The sequence below is a fragment of the Lissotriton helveticus genome, chromosome 9, assembly GCF_964261635.1.
Source record: "Lissotriton helveticus chromosome 9, aLisHel1.1, whole genome shotgun sequence".
Lineage (NCBI taxonomy): Eukaryota > Metazoa > Chordata > Amphibia > Caudata > Salamandridae > Lissotriton > Lissotriton helveticus.
This window is the reverse complement of record NC_136070.1, coordinates 652,438,099-652,445,637: the sequence shown is the minus strand read 5'-3', so window position 1 is coordinate 652,445,637 and position 7,539 is coordinate 652,438,099. Positions and strand designations below refer to the sequence as shown.

Genomic DNA, 7,539 nt, shown 5'->3' with positions numbered 1-7,539 from the left:
TCACACACAAGGAATACATTAAAGATTCCTTAGAAACAAGATTCCATAACTGGCATCAGCATTATTTTGCAAATATGGAACTAATTTGGGACTGCGGGTCATCAGACAAATACGGACTTGTGGGGCCAATCACATTATTCCAGATCACCTATCCTTTAAGTCTGTAATCTTATGATGTCATGCCGATGCAAGACTGTAAATCAACCATTTATAGCATTCGCTGGAACCCTCATGCAACTTACAGAAATGAAATGTATGTAATCCCTTAAATTCCTCACTCCCAACGCCATATGTAAGGACTTGAATTGTAATCTTAATCATCGCATAAAAGGAGAAATAATTAAGACAAACATTTAACTGAACAGGAAATGTAAGCTGGTCCATTACAAACATCAGAAAGGCAGACATTCATCGAATTAAATAAGAGCTACTAGAAAGGATAATTCTTCTTTGTGTGATACTCAGAAAGCATGTCAGCGTTGGTTGAGTCTTAACATTGAATATGACAAGTCTCATCTCAACTATCAGCCACAACATATAATCTAGCCAATAAGTCACACAATGTATTCAATAGTAAATCCAGTGTGAGAACACTTCACCAACCACTGATATTTCAGTCAGTCCACGACAACAACAAAAAGCATCAAAGGAAAGAAGGAAGCTATTCAAAAGAATACATATTGTGAATCTTCCTTGAATAACATCTATGATCATTAACTAGTAAGCGACAAACAAACCAACATGAAAACTATGTGTGGATCAATGGAAGGTCATCTGTTCCAGAACTGTGTGCGACAGTCTTATGCACAATAAACTAAGGTTTCAGAACTCCTAAAAGCGCTACCTTGATATTAAATAACACACAATAACACTAGGGATGGGAAACTACGAGGAAAGTTTCAGATAGAAAAAAGTGTACCTGTTAGTTTCTCCTCAAGTGGCCATGGTTAGAACTTTCCTAATTTTGTTTGGTAGATCGCCAGATTATTAGGCTGTGACAAATTAACTTGTGTCACAGTTTAGAAAATGTGTGTTTATGTCGGTTTAATCTTGCCTCACACTTCGGTTTTGCTACATGTTGCTTTTGTGTTTGTTTTGATTTTCTCTATACCGTTACTACTATCACATCTAGAAATATTCTTCTCGAGTCTAATGCCTTAACAAAATCCAACATTTATAAAATGGTAGACTAGCCAGGAATGGATTGCAAGTTCTGGTCTAGTAGTACTTAATTGAGTCGCGTGTCAGGATATTTTGCATCCTGCTTAGAATTATCTTCAGTGCGCAAGAATGAAGAAACGGGCAAACTGATACTTTTAAAAATAAGTAAAATCTTTGTCAGAATAGGTGAGTTTGCAAATAGTTCCCAAGAACATACAGGTCTAAGGCTGAAAATCCTGCCCCCCCCCTTTCAGTCATATTACCTCAGCAGTTAGTAAACACCTTATTGAAAAATATTTAATGATTAAAGTATTATTTATCATTTTGTGTATATACTTTGCCTGCTATCTGAAATGTACTTTCAACCTGGCTCCCATTTTTTCATTACAACTCCAACAATAAGCAGGTCTACTATTGAAGTTTTTAATGTATATCCAAATGTACTCCCAATAGTGGAAGCTATTGTAAGCCCAGTGAATAGGTGTCAAGTATAAAGGAAACCAATTTACATACTAGTATAGCTTTTCTGCACTACAGATTCACACATTTTCTAATAAAACGAGAACGCAGAAAGCTTGTTCTCTCTGAACACGAGGAACATAGTTTTAATGATCTAATACTTAGTCAGACTTTCTCAGTTCCAATGAAGAAAGTCAGTTTCATGGATTTAGTACTATTGCTCAACACAATAGGTATCAATGTAATTGCATGCACTAACATGATTGAAAGATGGTCATATCGCCTTAAGATGGTGCAGTTCCAACAAGAGCTCCATCAGCAGTTAATACAATTACTTGGATAGTGCCCAATAGGGAATGCAGTATAAAACAAGTGTGCTCCATATAAAGGTACAAAATGACATGCCCTGTTGGTCAAACGTGGTGAGGAATGTTGTACTTGTAATGTTTGAGGCTAGGACTTTGCATGGATGAGATTGGCCAGATGTTTTCTTCTGGTAACAGATATGATGTTAAGACATCAGCTAAATAACGTGTTGAGATCTTCCAAAGGCAGACTGTATTTCTGCTCTCAGAGAAGGTTTGGTGTGGTGGTTGTGCCTTGAGGCATACATCAAGAACGCTTTCTGTTGCACCATTAACATCTCCCTATGTTATTACATCTTCTCCCATTATCTGAACCTCTCACAACGGTAATGCACAAATAGAACTGAAAGGACAGTAGGAAGGTAGTGGGGAGGGTTGAATCCTGCATTTCATACCTGGTCCTATCTCCAGTATCTCCAGTATTGGAATCTACAGCTAGTTGCATTAACAAAAACAGTGCAGGTGCTATACTGCTTCTGGAAATGGACTGTAAGAACCCTACTACCTTCAAAAATATGTTATCCAAGGAAGTTATAATGGTTTGGAACTCCTTTGGGTTGAATCTGTGTATTGATATCATATAAACATACTGCAAGAACAGCTATTTGTACAGCGAGAACTGCAGCTAGCGATATCCAATGTACCAATCATAGAGTATAGTAACTATGCTGCTCGATTTGTGCCGCACACAACATCACCTAGGTTAGCCCGTTGGCTGCTGCCTTCAGCCAACGGTCGTTGCGTGCACTACCTTGGAAGTGCTGCGCACGTCCATTGGCCGACGCTGCCCCACCCGTTTTTCAAATATTCAGCACTGGAGCTGAACGTTCGACGCAGCCAACGGGTTAAATGGCAAGTGATCACATTGGACATGCTAGAATACAATCAATCCAGAGCCCTACCTGGACATCATGCATCTGCCATGTCTGCCTGGTAAAGAGATGATGGTAGTGTAAGGGGTTTTGGGTGGCCCTTTGGTCCTCGTAAGGCGGATGGATTCTCTACCACAGTGGAAGAATAAAGCGGATGAAGGAGAAGAGTTCTGCAACCCACGCGAACACTTGCATGGACAATAGCAGGGTGCGCCCTTGGGAGAGACTGCTATTGTAAACTCTTAAGCGGTCAGTAGCCCTGTGCCAATCTACCAGTCTCCATTCTGCCACTCTTTCTTAGTGTGTCTGGCACTCCCATGTCAGTAGTATGAATTAGGCGAAGGGAATAACTGAACAGACTATGAATCTGAATTGCTTTTAGCAGGTGCTGTGAATTTATTTTACATGGTACTTTTGCTAGACCCATTGTAGTCGGACACAGATACATTTTAAGATTTTCTATTCTCTCTACCTTAACTAAAAATGGAAGTTATGAAATACCCCGAAGTACAGAGATTACTCCTTTGCCATATTCCCTCAAAAATTTGGACCAGAAGAGCCAGTGAAAGAGATTAAATGCCTGACACCTGTCAGCTCCTCGTGAGTCAATCAAATAGCTCAATACTTTAAGTTTCCAACAAAAACACAGTAGTGTGTAGATTCCAGTTCCCCATCCTCGAAGGAGATAATTGGCATGTAAGAAAAGTAGCTTTTATGTACTCGCAACGCTGCTGTGCTGCAGAATCCATGGATGGCACTTTGGCATAGTGCAGGCCATTGACAAAGGAGATTCTCAGGCGCTGTAACTCCACGTGAGCTGGTTTCACTTCGGCATTCGTACACACAACCAAAACATTTACTCTGTCCAAGACTCCGAGGTCTTTAAAACAGCACGTGTTCCCAAAGTGTAGGTTACATGAATTCATCAGACTCATTGCCATCCTGATTGGAACTCATGTTTTCGGATCTCATTAGCGTTGTGTAGTTCCTGAGGTCATCCATCTCTTTCTTCTTCTTCATCTCCTCCTTTTCCTTCTTTTTCAAATCTTGAATCTGGGCTTTCTTCTCATTTCGCTCTTCTCTATCTCTGGACTCTTTGTCTGCCGCAAGGTCAGGGTATCGTTCATCTTTCGTTTTTTCAAGTCGATTCACAATCTCATTCACCTTCTTCTCCACCATTATACTTTTAACATCTTTCTGTTTGAAAAAGCCAATCTGACCCACATCCATGTCCCCAGTTTTCTTCAAATTGGCCCACGCCGTGTACACAACATTGATGTTGTTCAGTTTTGATCCTTGAATGCTGTTGGCTTTCACAAGCTGTGCACAGTCTATAAGCACCTCCTTGGGGATGTCTTCTATCGTCTGACCCTTCTGTAGTCTGAGGTAGACGTGAGCTGAAGAGAGCTTGTCCACATGGAACCAGATGTCTTCTGGCCAGCCATGCTTTATGAGATCTTCATTTTCGTATTTATCCTTTCCCATGTAGATTGTGTATCCCGGTGGGACAACATTACTGGTGAAGTAGAAGACCATGGTGCCTGAAGCGAGGAACAGACTTAACCGAGAGGTCTCGGGGACCGCCGGAAGAATCCCCGGAAGTGACGAACCACTGTCACACCGGCAAGTTCTGCAAGCAAAACAAGTCCCCGAGCATATATTTAATTGTCAAGGGAAGCTTGCACTGGCGAAGTGTATGCAGCAAATGTTAAATTATAAAGGGAAGCTTGCACTGGAGAGGTCCATGCAGCATATGTTCAATTATCAAGGGAAGCTTGCACTGGCGATGTCCATGCAGCATATGTTCATGCAGCATATGTTCAATTATCAAGAGAAGCTTGCACTGGAGAGGTCCATGCATCATATGTTCAGTTATCAAGGGAAGCTTGCATTGGCGATGTACATGCAGCATATGGTTAAATATTTAGGGAAGCTTGCACTGGTGTGGTCCATGCAGCATATGTTTAATTGTCAAGGGAAGCTTGCACTGGCGAAGTGCATGCAGCAAATGTTAAATTATAAAGGGAAGCTTGCACTGGAGAGGTCCATGCAGCATATGTTCAATTATCAAGGGAAGCTTGCACTGGCGATGTTCATGCATCATATATTCAGTTATCAAGGGAAGCTTTCACTTGTGATGTCCACTCAGTATATGTTCAATTATCAAGGGAAGCTTGCACTGGTGAGTTCCATGCAGTATATGTTCAATTATCAAGGGAAACATGCACTGGTGAGGTCCATGCATCATATGTTAGTTATCAAGGGTAGCTTGCACTGGCGATGTCCATGCAGCATGTATTTATTTATTGAGAGAAGCTTGCACTGGTTATATCCATGCATCATATGTTCAATTATCAAGGGAAACTTGCACTGCAGAGGTCCATGCAGCATATGTTTAATTATCAAGGAAAGCTTGCACTGCTGAGGTCCAAGCAACCTGTGCCCAATTATCAAGGCAAGCTTGCACCGGAGAGGTCCATGCAGCATATGTTCAATTATCGAGGGAAGCTTGCACTGGAGAGGTCCATGCATCATATGTTCAGTTATCAAGGGAAGCTTGCACTTGCGATGTCCATGCAGCATATGGTTAAATATCTAGGGAAGCTTGCACTGGAGAGGTCCATGCAGCATATGTTCAATTATCAAGGGAAGCTTGCACTCTTGATGTCCATGCAGCATATGTTCAATTATCAAGGTAAGCTTGCACTGGCGATGTCCATGCAGCAGATGTTCAATTATGAAGGGAAGCTTGCACTGGTGATGCCCATGCAGCATCTGTTCAATTACCAGGGGAATCTTGCACTGGTGATGTCCATGCAGCATATGTTTAATTATCAAGGGAAGCTTGCACTGGAGAGGTCCATGCAGCATATGTTCAATTATGAAATGAAGCTTGCACTGGCGATGTCCATGCAGCATATGTTCAATTATCAGGGGAAGCTTGCACTGGCAATGTCCAGGCAGCATATGTTCAACTAACAAGCGAAGCTGGCACTGGAGAGGTCCTTGGCAGCATATGTTCAATTGTCAAGTGAAGCTTGCACTGGAGAGGTCCTTGCAGCATATGTCCAATTATCAAGGGAAGCTTGCACTGGTGATGTCCATGCAGCATATGTTCAATCAAGGGAAATTTGCACTGGCAATGTCTATGCTGCATATGTTCAATTATCAATGGAAGCTTGCACTGGCGATGCCCATGCAGCATATGTTTAATTACCAAGGGAAGCTTGCGCTGGCGATGTCCATGCAGCATATGTTCAATTATCAAGAGAAGCTTGCACTGGAGAGGTCCATGCATCAAATGTTCAGTTATCAAGGGAAGCTTGCACTGGTGATGACAATGCAGCATATGGTTAAATATCGAGGGAAGCTTGCACTGGAGAGGTCCATGCAGCATATGTTCAGTTATCAAGGGAAGCTTGCACTGGTGATGTCCATGCAGCATATGTTCAATTATCAAGGGAAACCTGCACTGGCGATGTCCATTCAGCATATGTTCAATTATCAAGGGAAGCTTTCACTTGTGATGTCCATGCAGCATATGTTCAATTATCAAGGGAAGCTTGCATTGGCGATGTCCATGCAGCATACGTTTAATTATCAAGGGAAGCTTGCACTGGCGATGTCCATTCAGCATATGTTCAATTATCAAGGGAAGCTTGCACTGGTGAGGTCCATGCAGCATATATTCAGTTATCAAGGGAAGCTTGCACTGGCAATGTCCATGCAGCATATGTTCAATTATCAAGGGAAGCCTGCACTGGCGATGTCCATGCAGCATATGTCCAATTATCAAGGGAAGCTTGCGCTGGAGAGGTACATGCAGCATATGTCCAATTATCAAGGGAAGCTTGCACTGGCGATGTCCATCCAGCATATGTTCAATTAACAAGGGAAGCTTGCACTGGCGATGTTCATGCAGCATATGTTTAATCAAGTAAAGCTTGCACTGGCGATGTCAATGCTGCATATGTTCAATTATCAATGGAAGCTTGCACTGGCGATGTGCATGCAGCATATGTTCTATTACCAAGGGAAGCTTGCACTGGTGAGGTCCATTCAGCATATGTTCAGTTATCAAGGGAAGCTTGCACTTGTGATGTTCATGCAGCATATGTTCAATTATCAAGAGAAGCTTGCACTGGCGATGTCCGTGCAGCATATGTTCAATTGTCAAGGGAAGCTTGCACTGGAGAGGTGCATGCAGTATATGTTTAATTATCAAGTGAAGCTTGCACTGGAGAGGCCCATGCAGTATATGTTTAATTATCAAGGGAAGCTTGCACTGGTGAGGTCCATGCAGTATATGTTTAATTATCAAGGGAAGCTTGCACTTTTGATGTCCATGCAGCATATGTTCAATTATCAAGGGAAGCTTGCACTGGCGATGTACATGCAGCATATGTTTTGAACTGGCGATGTCCATTCAGCATATGTTCAATTATCAAGGGAAGCTTGCACTGGTGAGGTCCATGCAGCATATATTCAGTTATCAAGGGAAGCTTTCACTTGTGATGTCCATGCAGCATACGTTTAATTATCAAGGGAAGCTTGCACTGGCAATGTCCATTCAGCATATGTTCAATTATCAAGGGAAGCTTGCACTGGTGAGGTCCATGCAGCATATATTCAGTTATCATAGGAAGCTTTCACTTGTGATGTCCATGCAGCATATGTTCAAT

At 42.0% G+C, this 7,539-nt stretch overlaps 1 pseudogene; it reads right to left on the bottom strand.

The window, feature by feature from the left end:
* Positions 1-3,479: 3,479 nt before the first annotated feature.
* On the bottom strand, positions 3,480-4,480 carry LOC144781758 (coiled-coil domain-containing protein 25 pseudogene; annotated as a pseudogene).
* Between the last annotated feature and the right edge of the window lie 3,059 nt (positions 4,481-7,539).